Here is a 17823-nt window from a genome sequence, read left to right as displayed (position 1 = left end):
CACAGATTAAGTTCAGGAACGTGTGATTAGAACACAGTTGATTGTTAAAAGAACTGTTTTATCTTCTATTTTTAATTAAGCTACAAGCATGACTTTTTAGTACCTTATATTATATACATAATGATGCTGAAGCTGAAACTCCAGTACTTTGGCCACCTCATGCGAAGAGTTGACTCATTAGAAAAGACTCTGATGCTGGGAGGGATTGGGGGCAGGAGGAGAAGAGGACAACAGAGGATGAGATGGCTGGATGGCATCACTGACTCGATGGACGTGAGTCTCAGTGAACTCCGGGAGTTGGTGATGGACAGGGAGGCCTAGCGTGCTGCGATTCATGGGGTCGCGAAGAGTCGGACACGACTGAGCGACTGATCTGATCTGATCCATAATCATATAGGCTTCCCAGGTGGCTTAGTGGTAAAGAACCTTCTTGCCAATGCAGGAGATGTGGGTTCAATCCTGGGTTGGGAAGATCCCCTGGAGAAGGAAATCCTCCAGTATTCTTGCCTGGAGGATCCCATGGACAGAGGAGCCTGGTGGGCTACAGTCCATGGGGTTGCAAAGTCGGTCATGATTTAACGACTAAAATCACACATATCTTTTAATTATAAGACACACTGAATACAGAAAGATGCTAATGCATGTTGAGTTGATGGGCTTTGAAGAAGAGGGTGTTAAGGAATCACTCAGTACTCTGCAGCTCTCACATGTTTTATTTAAAAATAAATGTGACCAATGTGCTTTTTACTTCAATTAACTGTAAACATAATAAATTAACCTAATATTAAAATCTCCTAAACCAATAAAAACCATTGTCTGAAAATCACTGTCCTGGCGTACTCACAGGCACACACACCCAGGCAGGTGCGCACGCAGTCAGCCTCGCGCTGCACACAGTGTGCCCCGTCCTGGGGGCCTGCCCTGCCCTCCTCTCTGCCCACAAAGCCCAGAGGCCCGCACCTCCGTCCACCCAGCCTTCACTCACTGTCCAGCTTCTCCATTAAAACGAGGCTCCTGAGGGCAGAGTTTCCTTGTGTTGAGCGGGAGCCCTGGGCCTGAAACACGGCTTTTGCTAGTGTTTGGGGGATGAATGAAGACAGCATGTGAACCACTGAGATTTAAATGTGGAACACAGAAATATCAAAACTACAAAGACTAAGAGAAAACACAGGCTACCAGAAGACGGAAGAAGGTTGATAACCCAATCTTACTGAAATAGGTACAATTAACAAGAAACTCTGTCAATTTCACAGCTTCGGCATAACAGTTACAACAAGGGCCGCACAGTCCCGCTGCACAAAGATGCGGAGCTCAGAGCAGAGGGCCGTCTGAGGCTGCAGCCGGAGAGCAGGAGCAGGAGGAGCAGGTGCCGCCCCCGACACGCTCACCGCCAGGCCCATCAGGACAGTGGCAAGGCCACCAGGACCCAGGGCTTTAGCTTAAAGTCAAAGGAAAATAGGAGACGTAAGTTCAAATATAGAGCAGATTGCTCTGATCAACATTCAAAGATATAAACATGTATCCCAGAGTTATCCTCATTCAGAGAGGAGTGGAAATCTGAGCCTCCCACCCAGAGCGCTGTGGGGACCCAGATGGAGGAGCTGGAGGCCTGCCCTGCACCCCGCAGGGCAACGCGTGAGCGCGGATTCTGGAAGCGTGCTTACTGGACCAGCCCAGCTCTCGGCACGGGGCTCACGCCACACAGGCCCAGTAAGGTCGGCAGTCACGCCACCCTCACACCCCTCCCGGGCAGCATCTCCTCCTGGCGTCACCTCTTACCTCAGAGCCCTAGTCGCCCACTGTATAGTGGCCCAGAGCCCCCAGGCCAGGAGCCATGTGTCTGTGCGTGCGTGCTTGTTTTTCCTGTTTTTGCACCAGTGGGAACCTGAACACAGAGGATGGCATGGAGTCTGAAGTGCAGGCAGGTAACTTCTAAGTGACCTGAGCATACAGTTAATAAGGGAGTGGACTTTACGTGGGAAGCAAACTTGATTTCTGAAATTTCAAGGAAGGAGCCAGTGTTTCCTGAGTACAGATGTTGCCTCAGACCCTCAGAGGCTGCTGCTGCAGGAGAACTCCGTGTGGGAAGAGGCAGCCGGGCCCCGGGCGCCGCCTCTGCCTCCAGGAGACGTGGGACCACACAGGCAGCCGCCCGCTGCTGCGCCTCCAAAGAGCTGGAATCTGCAAGTGAGATTATTAACCAAGGAGAGCAACAATAAAACACCCGTCTCCACGGACACGGCGCTTGGCGGGCAGCGCTCAGTGGGCAGCTACCTCCTCGCATCTGGGACGAGAGGAGATCAGAGCAGGGCGGGGGGGCCGGCAGGGGGCTGGCCCAGGGGGCTGCAGCCTGGCAGAGGGGCTTCCTGGCCGATCTGGGGTAAGGGGCAGCACTGTTTATGGGGCGTCCACCCTGAGCAGCAGGGCACCCATCCTAAGTGCAGGACATGCAAAGGTGAAGGAGTCCCCCCGCCTGCCTCCGGGTACAGAACAGTGAGGAAAGTGGAGGGGCCCTCAAGGCTGAGGCTACTGGAACTGAGGGGGTGGGGCTGAGACGGCTGCAGGGTCTGGGGACCACGGCGGGTAGGGGCCCAGAAACTCAGAGGAGGGGAGAGGGCATGGACAGAGGAGAGAAGGCTCGGGGAGGAGACACCCACGCAGAGAGTGGAGACAGGGTGGGAGGCCCCCTGATGGGGGGTCACCCTGGCTGTGCTGGGAACCAGAAGGCTCCAGCTCAGACGGGAAAAGCCAAGGACAGAGGCGGGCCACACTGGGGGAGGCGGGGGTGCAGTCTTGCTCAGTGGGCACTGGGGAGCCAGTGATGGTGCCAGAATAGAGGAGGGGCGTTGTTTCAACCGGGCCTTTGCACTGTGGACTCACTCCCGGCCTTGGCTCTCTGTGCCCCGACACCAGAACCTCCTGACACTCACAAGCCCGGTTTTATATGATCTTTTCCTTATTTCACTATAATTATATTTATATTCAAAAACATTTACAATGATAACTTGAAACATCTAACAATCATAAGGTTATTAGTCCGTCAGCGTGTCGAATTCTACCCAGACTAAACAAAGGGGACTGCTGCTGCTGCTGCTAAGTCGCTTCAGTTGTGTTCGACTCGGTGCGACCCCATAGACGGCAGCTCACCAGGCTCACCAGGCTCCCCGTCCCTGGGATTCTCCAGGCAAGAACACCGGGTTGCCATTTCCTCCTCCAATGAGTGAAAGTGAAAAGTGAAAAGTGAAAGTGAAGTCGCTCAGTCATGTCTGACTCTGTGCGACCCCATGGACTGCAGCCCACCAGGCTCCTCCGTCCACGGGATTTTCCAGGTAAGAGTCCTGGAGCGGGGTGCCATCTCTGTGCAACTCTACACACCCAACGCAGTTTCCACTGGAAGTGCAAATCGCTCAGTCGTGTCTGTCTCTTTGCGACCCCATGGACTACACATCCCTGGAATTCTCCAGGCGAGAACACTGGAGTGGGGAGCCTTTCCCTTTAGGTTTTTTAAAAAATACTCCAAGTGGACTAAAGATTCCCAGAGGGAATCAGAACATTCATGGTGTCTGGACAAGATAACCGCCCCCAGGCACCGTGCTCCTGACAACTCCAACCTCACGAGAGCCGTCTGTCCACTGCCCGCGTAGGGGCCGCCGCCTCCCACCCATCTGATCAGCATGCAGCAGGACACGAAACCGTTTGTGGAACAGACAAAGGACAAGTTTCGATTTCTCTCCGATTCCACTTTTCATCCATAAAGACGAACAGAAACGCTGACTAATCAGAACCTCGGCCCAGTCTCTCAGAACCCACACCCGCTCCATGAACAAGCTCCCCCCACCCACGTCGGGGCCTGACGCACACAACCACACGGCACATCGCTGCATCTTCGATTATTCTACGGTCTGCATCACGGCAGACTCCTGACCTCGGTAACTAGTCCCAAAACCACATAGGTGTATGAAGGCATTAATGTGACACTGTTTTTGGACAGATAATAAAAAAGTGAATGACCAATCTAGCTCTGAGCCCTAGCTGATAAAGTTCACAACTTCAGTCTTCCGCATGGCTCTGACCACACACACACGGAGGCTCTAACTGCCCTGAAGCCTGGGGCCAGGAGGCCTGGGAGTGACTGGAGGGATTATCTGCATGAGGGGGACTCAGCCAAGAGCCTTAAACACTTAAGCAAGGGATTAAACTGTCTGTTGAAGACAGTCCAGAGGTGACCACAGGATTTGACTCTTGTCACCCGTCACCGCGCAGGCAGTGGGGACTCGGGGAGCCCTCGGGACAGACCGAGTCTGAGCAGTGGCTCGGTAATGCACAGGATGACCGAAACGGTGTCCACTCTTAGCATAAAGCATCCCTTTCTCTTCCAACCACTGTCATGGCAGCTGGAGTGGCCACTACTACACACTGGAGTAGGAATTCGGCATTTCCCTTTGCATCTAAACAGCTAACTGTTCTTTAGCCCACAGACCATCAGGACAGCAACCGCAAAACGAGAACTGCTGGGAACGCCAGGAAAGCGCACAGCTGCAGGGACGCGGGTGCTGGGAGCGCCAGGCGGCCCCGAGAAGCCACAAAGCGCACAGCTGCAGGGACGCGGGTGCCGTTTGTGAGGGAAGAGAGTTTCATTAAGACGAAGAGGAGCCAGAGCTCCTGGCAGGAAGCTAACAGCTCAGGGGGATTTAGCCTCAAGGCAAGTGGTGTGTCCGAGTGTCCCGGCTCAAGACAGACCACAGCAGCAGCGCGGCGTGTGGGCACAAATGGTTTTCTGTCCTTTTTGCCTCCATTTCTCTTGAGGTGCTTTTTCTTCCAAACATAGCACATAAGCATATAATGTACCAATTTTAGAAGAAATAATATACTAAGCCACTGGGGGAAATGAACAAAACACGTCAGGACACTGAAAGCTGGACCGAGGAGGCCGTGCATTTAGATGAGAGAAAGAGAGAGAGGTGACGGCAGCCACACCCTCAGACCCCGTGTCCCCCACAGAGCTCAGACTGAGAATCAGAAAGGAGCAGTCTCACTGTGAAGAGCAGACACGCAGAACAGAAGGCAGTGCCCCCGCCTGTGCGTGGGGAGGCCTCCGGTCACCACCCTCCAGGAGCGCCTTCTGCAGGCACAGAGTCCGAGAGTCCAGAGGACTCAGAGCAGCCGTTACGCGGGCAGAGGGCTCGAGAGGTGAGATTTCTTTCCATTGTGAGCTCTGAGACAGGAAGTGGGTGCAGTGACTCAGGCGCTGCTAAATAATAGAGGATATGAATAGAAAGATGATAAACCTGCTCATTAGGATCGAGAAGACCTGAACGGGGCACACCCTTCACTGAAGTCTGATTAGGCACTAAATTAACAAAACAGAAGTCCGTCTTCAGCTGAGCGGTGTTTTGAAAAACAATCTGCTTAATATGCTCCCTCTGGAGCAACCCACGCTCTTGAGAAGCAGGTTGTGCATAAAAGAAACCACGGTCTTAGGGGTAGGCACACACCTCCATCTGCTCTCCGTCATGCCCAGTGCAGGGTGGTATTCCGTGAGGACACGAATAAAAAGGAGCCAAGTATTCCAATACCTCCAAACACGGCAGATCTCCTCAGAAAGGACAGGGACATCGAAATCGCTCCTTCCTCTCAGAACGCCTTTCTCTAAACCCCAGTGTCCGTTCTAGACCGGAGTCACTCCCACAGGAGCAAAATGATGTGAAAACCTGGGGCAGCCCTAAGGCTGAGGCAGCTCAGCGACTGCAGGCTCTGGGGGAAAGCATCATTGCCAACAGCGTTGCTGCTATTAACGCTTTGAGTATGTGTTTAGTGCTATTAAATGGCGTTTTAAAAGTGGCATTTTCTATAACAAAAAAGTGCAGAAGCAGGTATTAGCCATACGCTTTCAAAATGTGAAAAAAAATTCTGTGTTTTCATGGGGTTTTTTCCACATTGAAACTGCTGTGTGGTACAAAATTTAGATTTTACAGGAAAACGGAGGTCACGCTGGACAGGATATATGTCTTACTCTCTTTTGAACACCATCCAGTGGGATGCTTGCCCACATGTGTCTCCCTGGGGTCCGTGAGCTGATGTGACTGAGCAGAGACAGGAGGCCGGGTGGGGGGACAGATGGCCACACAGACTGCACGTCAGGCCAACAGACACGAGACCAAGAGGAAACTGAGTTCAGAGCAAACGGGGAAATAACAGCATCCAAGTCAGAGCTGAGCAGGGAAAGAAAGCACTAGAATGAGTGTGTGAGTTCTCAGAAGAAGGAAACGCAGCTTGCTGTGACAGCAGCTTCCTTGGGTGAGGCAGAGATGCCTCCAGGTGTGTGACGGGTGGTGACAAGTGAGGAGAAGGTGCCGCAGGAGGTGCTGACGACGACTGGTCAAAACTCTCGGCTTTCCTCCTCGTTTTGTCAACAACCTAAGCCTCAGTCCCTTTCTCCCACATACAGTCCTTTCCAGGCTTATTCCTCTGTATATCTGAGGACACCACACACGTGTCCAGCAACCATCCTCTTGACTGACATGATGGTCAGTGGAAGCAAGGGAAACAAAGGCTCCACGTTCTATTCCAAGCAGCCAGTGAGTAACGTGGCCAGAGGTGCAGCAGGAAAGAGGGCTGGCCTTGAAGGAGAAGGGCGTCCAGGCAGCCTGGGCACCCCACCCTGCACAACGCAGCTGCTCCTCGTGACCCCTATGTCCATGCTGAGTCTACCCCCGAACACCCGGGTCTCTCATCATGACCTTTGCACAGACTCAATGTTCCAAACACATCTCCCAGCCTCTGGTCCTGGCCTTTCTACACTCCATCTTCCACGCTACCAGAATGATCTTCCCAAAATGTAAAATCTAATCAGGCCACATTCTTCTTGAAGTAGAATGGCTCCTCACAGCGTTCAGATGAAGTTCAAACACCTTAGTTTAAATAATTCAAAAACAATTATTTACTCATGCTAAACAGAGAACCAAGATCTACAATTCAAGAGAGAATTTACACAAGAGGAAATGAAAATAATAGCACATTCTGAAAATGACCTTAAATATTTCCCCTTAATATCTCTTTAATGTTGACTTCATATATATCCCAAAGAGACCAAAAAATTAATAACATCAGCTAAAAGGAGGAAAAAAATTTTGAAAACAGGCAAAATGAAACAATAACAGAGTGAAAAAGACTGAAAATACTGGAAATAAGCAGTCAGTGAAATCCAAACTGTGGCGACTGAAGACAGGCAAAGTTTTTAGAAAAGACGCCGAGAAACACCACAGCAAAAGTACACACGAAAGAACGGCCACATTTTGTGAGACTTGGGTTTCTTCAATCTTCAACAGCTAGCACAGAGCCAGGAATGTCGCCCCAAACACACAGATGCAGTGAAGGGAGGGAGAGAGGTGGGGAAGGCTGATGGACCAGGGAACGAGAGCTGGATACAAGCCAGGTCCCCAGAGTCAGAGGCGGCCTGAGTTCGCCGCCCTGAGCCTGCCCTGGCAGGAGCAGGGGGCTCAGCAAGTGCACGCGGCCCGGGGCGCACGCAGGGCTGTATTCCGAGCAGAACTGCTTTGTGTCTGGATGCAGAAAGCTTAGGCATATTTATGACGCCTTGAAAAGTGGATGACCTAGAAAACTAGTGAGTGCCAGTAATTTCAAGTTTCAGCATTTCTGTTATTCAAAAGAACATCACTTTCCTCTAAGATTTATTACAGTAAGACAAGGTCTTAAATCATAGGTAATCTGCAAATGATGTTCTTTGTGTTCTTAAAAACGTCTGAGAAAATGACCTTCCCTGGGAGTTCTCTGAGTAAGATGAGATGTTGGTACCTGCTCTGCCTCCCTGAAATATTACAGGTGCCCTGGAGATTAACTGCCTGGGCAGTGCCAGTGCGGTCTGGGCAGGTCCAGCCTGAGCAGGGGCACCTCCCGCGATGCCAGACACCGCAGCCTGGGCGCTGCTAAGCTCGCCACCCTCAGCGACCCTGGCGTTCATCTGCAGGCAGTGCCAACAGTCTCCCCTATGAAGCCAGGCTTTCACTGCCATAAAGAGAGCAGAGTACACACTACTAACTAAGCAGCAAAGCCAGGTGAATTAAGTTCATAAGGATGCAGTGCAGCATGGCCACAATGGTTTAACATCAGCTTATCTTCAAACTTCTACACAAAGGTTTAGAATTCACAGAAAGACAACGGCAATATGAAGATGCCCCGAGGGCGAAGGACAGGCCTCCCGAGACCCTGCGGAGCACCAGGGTTCTGACCCCAACAGGAAACTTGAGTCTGGCCTGAGTTTTACTTGTCACTCCCCTCACTGCTGTTAATTTAATGACCCGGGCAGCTGTCAGGGAGACTTGGTAAGAGCAATTCATCTTCCAGGGTCGTCTCCAAACCACGCTGCCAAAGTGCCAGGTTCAGACCACACAGGGTTTGAGAGTGAGGGTCGGGGTGGGGACAGAAGGAGGGAACAAGTGAAGAAGCCCTGGGCCCCGATTCACGGAGGCGATGCTGAGCCTCTTCTATGACAGCACAGGAAACCAAGGGCTGAGCCTGAGACTGTGCTGCTGTCTGAACCAACACCGCCCTCCACGGAGAGGGACGCACGGCGCCCTGGCCGTCTGCTCACACAGCACAGGCCAGGCTGGGCCGGACCAGCATCGTCACTGCGGCGTGGACACGGAGACGCAAAGCAGGGACTCGGGAAACCGCCGGGGAGTCGGGTACAAAGATGTGCAAGGAGAGCCCATTCATTCCCCTTACTTGTGCCAGGAGGAAGGAGAGTAGAGAATGTGGGAAAGGAATGTTTAAAACCTGCTTTCATCTGGTTTTCATTCTTTTCTACATATTAATACGTCCAGATAAAATACCCTCAAAACGTAAAATCCACTGGAAGTTGTAGTGTCTCTCTGACGGGCAAGTTTCTCACATTTTATTTTACTTTCACTTTTTGCTTCAGATACACTGAGTCATGCTATTTGCAAAACTAGCATCCGATCCACTTTAAGTCCTCTTACTGTTTATTCAGTTAAGTATTACAGAGCAACTCTTGAGGCCCTGTCCAGACTCAAACGAAACATACAAAGGTCTCTGCCCTTGCGGGGCTCACTCTCCGGTGACGGGAGAAGAGGAGAGACAATGTGAAGGAGAAGGCCCGCAGCAAGTCCCAGGAGGTGAGAGGCGTGCGGGGAAGGCAGGGCATGGTGACACGGATGCCGTGAGGCTCCCTGAGCAAAGGGGCGGGCACAGGGACAGACGCGCGCAGCCCCCGCAGCTCAGCTGCGTGAGGCTCCGGGGCCGGCTGGGCGCTGGGCGCCTGCCCAGTGCTCTTCCAGTACTCAGTCATCTGTGAGTCAGAAACTACTCTTGTATCTATTTTACATCTGGAAAAAATGAGGCTCAGGGCAATGAAGGAGCTTGCCTAGGTCACAGCCGGCAAGCAGCAGAGCTTGAATTAACACGAGGGGAAGAATAATAATAACGGGAAACAACCAAAGTGCCACCAACGCCCCGGGTGTGCCTTCACATGAGTGCTTCCTCAGCACAAGCCAGACACAGAGCCGGTGCCCCTGTTTCTCTCTGCAATTTAATACCAGGACGATGCTTCCCTTTTTCTAAAAACTGGCTGGCTGTGATTTAGAATCCGCTTGCCTATGGCAGTACATATTTAGGCCATTTCCACCATTCGGAATGTATTTCCCCATAGGTGTAGGATTGCAAACAGTGGCCTAGTTTTCATACAAGCCTGTTTCATTCAGAATGCAGCTAAAAAACACATGGATTCAGTTTTTAAAAGGAGAGAATAATTCTGGTCTTCCCATGAGGTAAACGAGGCACTATGTTCCATAACTTGTAGCTTATAATTTTCACAAAGCATCTACCAAGCAAAGTAAACATCACTCTTCAGCAAACACGGAGGGCATGCTTCCAAGCCTGGGTACCGAGCAGAGTCTGGGGACAGAAAGATGAATGAGGCTCTGCCTCTGTTGTCCAGGAGCCCACGATATATCAGGACACACACACACACACACACACACACACACACACACACACAGTGACATAGAAACACTGAAACCTCTTTAAAAACAATCAGAGCTTCGGCAAGCGATGACAACACTTGCAAGGGAGGGAGTGAATAAACAGGCCCGAGGAGCCAGGCTGCCGAGGATCCGTGGCACTGAGGTGAGCCAGGGCCGATGGCCGGCCCTCGCTGCCAGGCGGGGAGGACGTCCCCCTTGCTGGACAGACAAGGAAGGCGCAGGGGGAGCCCATGCGCTCAGAGACAAGGAGGACTTCCCCTGTGAAGAAGCAATCACCTTGAAATCACCCTATGTCATTTGCTGCTTAACTGCCTGCGGCCACAGCTTCCAGCTTCTTCCTCTTCTCCACTCTTGCACCGAACAACCAGCTGGGTCACACGGTGGTTGATGAACAGAAGCTGGTTCTGGCATAACTTGTGGGGGTGAATTCTTCAGGGTGCCTAGGCGGGGGCAGCAGTACCTCTGCCCAGCTCCCAGCAGGAGAAATCAGGCTCTGGGCTGACCACTCTGTGACAGGCTTCCTCCCCATGGAGTCTCACTGCTGGGGTCCCTGCTGGGGCCCAGCCTTGCAGACCAGCAAGAGGGGGCTACTCGCAGCTGCCCTTTCTGCCATTTCTCCAGTTCTCCTCGTCCCTGCTCCAAGAAACTGCCTCCATCAGCTGGGACTGGGCTCACATCAAAGTGAAAGAAAAGCTCAAAAAGAGAAGCTGACACAAGTTGAAAGTTCCCCTTCCCCTTGTGTAAGTCTGTCTGTGGTAGCGCCACAATCACTAAGGATGCCAGTTCTCTCCATGGCTCTGCTATCCACTTCATGAAGCTTCCAAGCCCTGGTCCAAAACGGCTGCCAAGATTCCTACCACCACATCCACCCTCCCACCAAGAAGATTCTTCCCCTTCCCCTCTGTGTACACACACACACACACACACACACACACACATTTTATAGACTGTAGCAGATATCATGTCTATTTGAAAGTAATTTCATAGAATGCAGTCACATGCCCAAACAAATTATAAAGGGAGTTGGGAATGTAATTATTATAGAAGACGATATACTCAGATAAAAACTCAGAACTGTACCCATGAGGAGAAAACGGAAGCTGAGGGACAAACCAAGCACTTCTGCCACACTCGCTAAGCAGACCTCCAGTCAAGGAGCGAGACGCCAGCCTTTCTGGAAGCTGCACCAATTCCCCAGTAATTCCTGCAATGTCCCCAACCCTGAGCTTGGGAAGAGGCACCCACAGCGCCCCAGGAGGCTGGTGCTCATGCCTGATGACCCCTCCCCTCTTCCTGCCCGTCTGCTCTGATGGCTGGGGAGAGGCCACTACAGGGTGGAGGGGGGAAGTGCCCAGAGAGGACAGAGCTGGCCCAGAGGCTGCTCCTGAGCCCGAGGAAGGGCAGCGAGAGGCTGCCGACTCCTTGAGCACGTGAGGCGACGTCACCCTGGGGCCTCCATCTCAGGCTCAAGTCACAGGCCCCTCAGCACCCACCCACTGCGGTCTTCCTAGAAGAGGCTGACTCTCTGCTTCATTCCCAGGCGATGCACCTGGAGGGGAGGGCCCCCCTTTTGGCCTGCGGACCCCTGCGGGGTTTGTCCCCACTGGCCATTTGGTGGGCAGAGGCCCCCTGGGAGAGCAGAGACCCACGGTGCTGTGGGGCCTCTCCAACCAGCAGCGCTGGGGGGTTCACACCTCGCTCCATAAGGAGCATGCGGCACCCTGTGGGGGGCAGAGCATCCAAATCAGAGGGGGCAGGCCCCAAAGCAGCAGGCTCAGGAAGCTCTGAAGACACGTCACCTCCAAGCAGGACAAGAGCCATGTGAAATTACACAGAGAAATGGAGGACCCAGAAAGCGTGAGGAAAGTGAGAATACGGCTACTCAGCTGAGATGCCTAGTGGTGACATGCGACCTAATAAAACACTTAAGAAAACCAAAGTCTCGGTTTGAATTCCAAGTCAATAATCTCCCCAAACATACAGGAATAGCTGCGCACACCAGAGAAGCATAACGTGGCGGCCAGGGGCGCCCACAGCTGCGAGCTGACAGGGAGGAGCTGGAGCCGTCGCCGGGTCAGGGAGACCCTCTGAGCATCAGGCCCCCGGGTGCTGACCAGACCCCAGACCTGGGGGGTTCTCATTGCAAAAACAAGGAGAAAGTCGCCATGAGCCCCCAGCAGGAGAAGAGGAGGGCAGGGAAGGAGGAAACCCATGGGGAGCGGAGACGATCCTGAATGCTAAACACAGATGAGGGAGAGGACCGTGACCCCCGAGCTGGAACAAGATGCCACAGTAACCGTGAAGATAAGAGAAAACCGTTTTTCTGAATGAAAAGACTTGGAAAGCGTGCCAACGCATTCTTCTCAGGAAACATACTACCTGAGGATGTACTTCAGAGAAAATAATGGTGATGAATAATGCAAGCAGTGAGTGGCAAACTAGGAAGATAATAAGAATCTCAATCGGCCCAAACCCTGTCCAACAAGGCAGCTGTGGGATAAACTGCAATTGCTCAGAAAGACAGTAAAATAAAAAAGACATGATAAAAAAAGCTGACCCAGTATTTAAAATATAGATTATTTCTTTAAAAAACCCTAGGATTCAAGTAGGAAAGAGGACCTAAGCAAAAAGCATGCACAAGATTTCCTTTCATCCTTGGCAAAGATGCAGTAACATGCAGATACTATTAAATTCTTGGAATTCATACTTTCAAATATTCTTATGAGAAACAACCAGCAAAGTATAGTTGGAATGCAGAACTTCTAAACAGCTTGGGGGTGGACCATAACTTAAAGAAAATTAGATAAATAAGAGACGTCAGAAACAGAAGGAAAGAAAGAAAGGAAAAAAGTGATAATTTTTTTAAAAAACATAAAATACAATGGCAGGGATTAGGACAAATTAGGACAAACAGATCAATAATTAAAATAGATGTGAATGCCTTGAACCTTCCAATCAAGACTCAAAGGTTCTTTAAAAGTATTTTAAAAAGCTTAATTAGAAGTTATTTTCAAGACATCTAAACCCGAAACATGAAAGAAAAAGATTGAAAAAAATGCTATAAACAAATGCTAATAAAGTAAAAGTGGTAATACTAACATCAAATAAAGAGTAAATCCAGAAAATAGCAAAAAAAGATACTTTGTACAGTTTTTTTAAAGTAGGCTAGCAACACAAAGCAACATTCCAGCTTCTAAATGTATAAAGTGAAAATAGGAATGCAACAGAATTAGACAATACAATTGTACTGGGGGGTTTCTATATGTCTCAGAATTTGAAAGATAAAGTCCTGAGAAACACATCAATGAAGGGAATGAGGAGGGGGAGAGAGGGAGAGAAACGGGGGAGCTGGGGTGTGGGAAGCCAGGACATGGGGTGTCTCTGGGCAGACGGAGGGCACAGGCTCCCTGGCTGGAGTGGAGAGAGGCAAGGGCTTGGAAGGCTGCGGGGACCAGACCAAAGAGTGGGGGACAGGAGGGGCGGTGCGCAGAGCCCTCCGCTGGGTGCACCTGACTCCCTCGGTGCAGAGGGGACCTGGCGAAGGAGCGGGGGCGCCCGGGGGCTCCAGGGGCAGCAGAGGAAGGAGCACGGCCGGGCCCCACCCCTGCCGGCAGAGCCACCTCGCACGCTCCAGGCCTCCAGGAACCGCGGCCACAGGGCGCCAGCGGAGACGCCTGCCGAACTGGCAGCGCGAGGACCACATGCGCGGCACTGGACTTGCAGCCCGGCTGCACCAGCGCAAGGACACACGGTTCTAGCCACGGACACAACAGGTCAGGAGGGAACCCAGTGGCTCCTTCTGTGCCCACACACAGAAATGAAAGGCTGTCAGATACACATTAACAGCTTAATATTTTGGTATAGATATTTTATGAGGACAATTTATTTGCAAACATTTAAACCAGTTATGAATCCCTGTGCCTCTCTCTGAGGTCCTCCGGTCTAACCAGTGGTCCACCTGCCCCTCGTCTCTGCCCGGGCCCGGCTTCCTTCACTCAAGACCCCTCAGAGGCTCCCAGATGCTGATGCACTTCAGGCAGCTTTGCACAGCCTTCCGCCAGCGGGCTCCAACTTGACTTTTCCACCTGTTTCCCGCCGCAGCCCCGCGGATTCCCATGAGCGTCACCACAGGCCCCTTTCATCACCCACAAACCCCAAGACCACGGAGCCTTTTCCTCCCTTGAAGCAGTGTCTCCTCTCCCGTCCATATTCGCTGTCACTCCCACATGTGAACCGCTGGATACAGAACTGCGGGGCACAGCCCCGCCCCGCCCTGCACGGTTGGCTACTGACACTCACAGAGCAGCAGGTAAGCGCCTGGTTCCAGTGGGACCACACGCACCTCCCTCTCACTGACTCAGCACCAAGGCCATGTCCACAGCACCTTTTATCCAGGGGGCTCCCGTGGGTCAGAGAGCCCAAGGACTTGCCCAAGATCGTAGCACTGATAAGCCGATGTGCCAGGATTCAAACCAATCATACACCCCCCACCACGTGCTTCTGTGGCGCTAGAAATCTAGGGCAGTGACAGAGGACAGGCTGAGCTGACGCTGACACACTCCTCTGGTCAGCAAGCGCCAGAAACAGAAACATCAACCAGTGTTTAAATTGACGCTTTTCTTGGGATTTCCCTGGTGGTTCAGTGGTTAAGAATCCGCTTGCCAATGCAGGGGACACAGGTTTGATCCCTGGTCCAGAAAATCCCACATGCCAAGGGGCATCTCAGCCTGTGCCCCACAGTGACTGAAGCCCGAGCCCTAGAGCCTGGGCTCTGCAACATCAGAAGCCACCGCTGTGAGAATCTATGAGAGAGAAGCTCCTGAAACTAGAGAAAGCCCGAGCGCAGCGACAGAGACCCAGCATAGTTGAAAATAAATAATTTTTTAATGTTAAAAAAAAAAAAAAGATTTGAAGCTCCCAAAGCAGGGGGTGTGGGTTCAATCCCTGGTTGGGGAACTAAGATCCTTCATGATGTGCAGCAATGTGGTTTAAAAAAAAAAGATGAACATTTCTCTCATTTTCAGATCAGATCAGATCAGTCGCTCAGTCGTGTCCGACTCTTTGCGACCCCATGAATCGCAGCACGCCAGGCCTCCCTGTCCATCACCAACTCCCGGAGTTCACTGAGACTCACGTCCCTCGAGTCAGTGACGCCATCCAGCCATCTCATCCTCTGTCGTCCTTCCAAATGATAGAAGATATTATCCCAGGGAACTCTGACAGCCTCTGAGCCGCTGGACACTGAAGACTTGACGGAAGGACTCCCTCCTCTGGGGCTGGTCCAATGCTGTCATTGACTGAGGCTTTCCCAACCATCACTGCCTCAAGGCTGACAGGAAAGCTCCAGACTCGTGCTCGGTGAGTCAGGAAGCAGGAAAAGACCCCCTGAGCCGGGCATCCACTGACATTTCTCACAGTCCTGCAGGGAGAGGGCGGGGCTGACGGAAATAAAGACTGTGGGTAGAAGAGCGAGGGACACAAAGACAGAGCCTGGCTTTCAGCAAGGTCTAAGTGGGTTTCTGGTATTTGGATTTAATGCTGCTCTTTAGACAATTATTTGAGCTGATGTTTGACATTAGCTGCTGAAAACTGTCTATAAAATACAGCAACTGGAATTAAACTAATAAAATCTTACCCAGTATCAATCCATAGATGTAATAACTAGATAAGAGTGGTTAGCAGTGAGCTAGCAGATACTTTATGAGTGGGGGCCTCTGAAGGACTTAAGAAGTACTTACGACCACTTATAAACAAAGCCCCGCTCTAAGTAGTCGGAACATTCCTGCTACAATCGTGTTTGCGCTATGAGTTTGCTTAGTGGAACCTTTTCTAGGCGACCGTTACGGTGAGTTTTAACAAGCCTGCGTCTGGAATTGCTCAAATCCTGACTCAATGGGGTCCGGATTAATAAGGTTTTAAATTACCTCAAAACACTGGGCCTTGTGCAATATGTGAGGGATCACTGGGGCTCAGGGCGCCCAGTGCGGGGCCCGACCTCGGACCAGAAGGCTCGGTCAGCAGTCCTGCGGGTTCCCTGACGCCAGCTCTGGAAAGGGAGAGGCCTCGAGCGGGCAGACACGCGGCTCCCCTCTACGCAGCCGGGGTCTCGGCGTCTGAACTCAAGCGTCCCCGCTTTCCTTTCCGTCAGCTCGGGCCGTGAGAAACTGGTGATGCCGGGGGAAGCCTGGACCCCGCCTCGCAGGGCTCGCCTCACCTGTCGGGGTCACCGCCGCCTCTACCCGAGGCACCTCGTGCTCCCAAGGGTCCCTTTCATCCCTCCCCCACGGCAGACTCACACTCATCACCCCTGCCCTCCTTTCCAACGCGACCACCTGAGTCCAGAAGGCTGCCCGGCTGCACCAGAACAGCTCTGCCCGAAGGACCTGCCCCACTGCCCCACTGCCCCACGTCCTGCCCCTGCCCCTCAATGCCCCGCCCACTTCTCCACACCCCGCCCCCTGCCCCATCCACGCCCCGCCCACTTCTCCACGCCCCGCCCCCTGCCCCATCCACGCCCCGCCCACTTCTCCACGCCCCGCCCCCTGCCCCCCACCCCAACGCCCTCCCACCCCCGTGACAGAAAAGCAGAAGTCATCCAATCGTTTGGATTCAGAGATAAAGGACAAGAAGTGGGTGCTGAATCATTGTTCACAGCCATGCATTTTAAACAACTCTAAATAGATTCTTAATTATCAATAACTAAACCTAAAGATGAATATTTTACATGTTGTTTTCATTGTCTTATGTATTTTCTGCATTAACTAAAAACACACTTTTCAACATCATTCTACCCTGTCTGCCCACCAGTAATTTTTCACCACCTTTTCCATTCTGTAACTAAAAAGCTAGCGAAGTACTTAACTTTTCCCCCAAATAAATCAATCATCACAAAATTACTTTACATCAATTTGACCTTTAAATTCATTTACATGTATCCAAAGTGCATAAAGTTTTCAATCACAGTGTTCAAAGCAGTGAGGGGCACAACTCCCAGGGTGCACTGCAGATATTTTGCCCTTGAGTGTAGAAATGGTTTGAGTAATACCCTGAGTGTAAGTTCTTCCTAAAAGGGGAACACCGATCTGCTGTGATATAATTTCCTGTCTTATAATTCTTCCTTGAGGTTGAGAAAAAGTGACAGAAAAGAGAGTTTTACACAGAGCAGTCTTTGTACTCTTTAAAACAGAATAGAAACTAACAAGAGGCTTAAAAAAAACCCAGATTGATCTGAGCAATTTGTGATTGGTGAGTCACTTATCCTTTGACAGCTTCAAGGAATGAAATTTGGGGCCTCAGGGCCCCTCAAATCATCCTTGAGGTAGAGTCCTTTTTATTTGTTTGTGGGGAATAAAAAGCTCACCTAAGGAAAACTGAGGTAAAAGCAAATGATGCCTTTATAATGCACCAGGAACTGCCCTCTAATTGGAAAAAAAAAAAAAAATGACACAATTCGAAGCACATGAACCTCTGGGGAATGTTATCTTCCTGGTTACTTATAATGAAAAGTTCTGTGAGGAATGTGCCTCTCAGGTTAACAAATGTCCTCTTGCCACTCCCCTTCTCTCACTCACTTTCTCTTGAGTGCGAGACTATATAGCTCAGGGCTCTGTTTACTCACTATGTTCTCAAATTTACTAGGTTTTCCCAAAAAAGGGTCTAAACTTTTCATTTCTTGGTTTTTGGAGTTTAAAGCCATCTGCACCATTGAAAACATCCTCTAGCTTTTCAGAGTTAAGTTGATGACATTTTAGGAGAAAAATATGTTCCAATGACTGTAGGATTCTCAGGAAAGCAGTGAATC

General features: G+C 51.2%; 1 protein-coding gene across 2 annotated transcripts in view; it reads right to left on the bottom strand.

Annotated features, from left to right (window-relative positions):
- GMDS (GDP-mannose 4,6-dehydratase) overlaps positions 1-17823 on the bottom strand; it is a 436237-nt gene that overhangs the window by 245980 nt on the left and 172434 nt on the right. The window lies entirely within an intron of this gene.

This window comes from Bos indicus x Bos taurus, chromosome 23 (genome assembly GCF_003369695.1).
Source record: "Bos indicus x Bos taurus breed Angus x Brahman F1 hybrid chromosome 23, Bos_hybrid_MaternalHap_v2.0, whole genome shotgun sequence".
Taxonomy (NCBI): Eukaryota; Metazoa; Chordata; class Mammalia; order Artiodactyla; family Bovidae; genus Bos; species Bos indicus x Bos taurus.
Note: the sequence above shows the minus strand (reverse complement) of the source record. Positions and strands in the feature narration are given on the sequence as shown.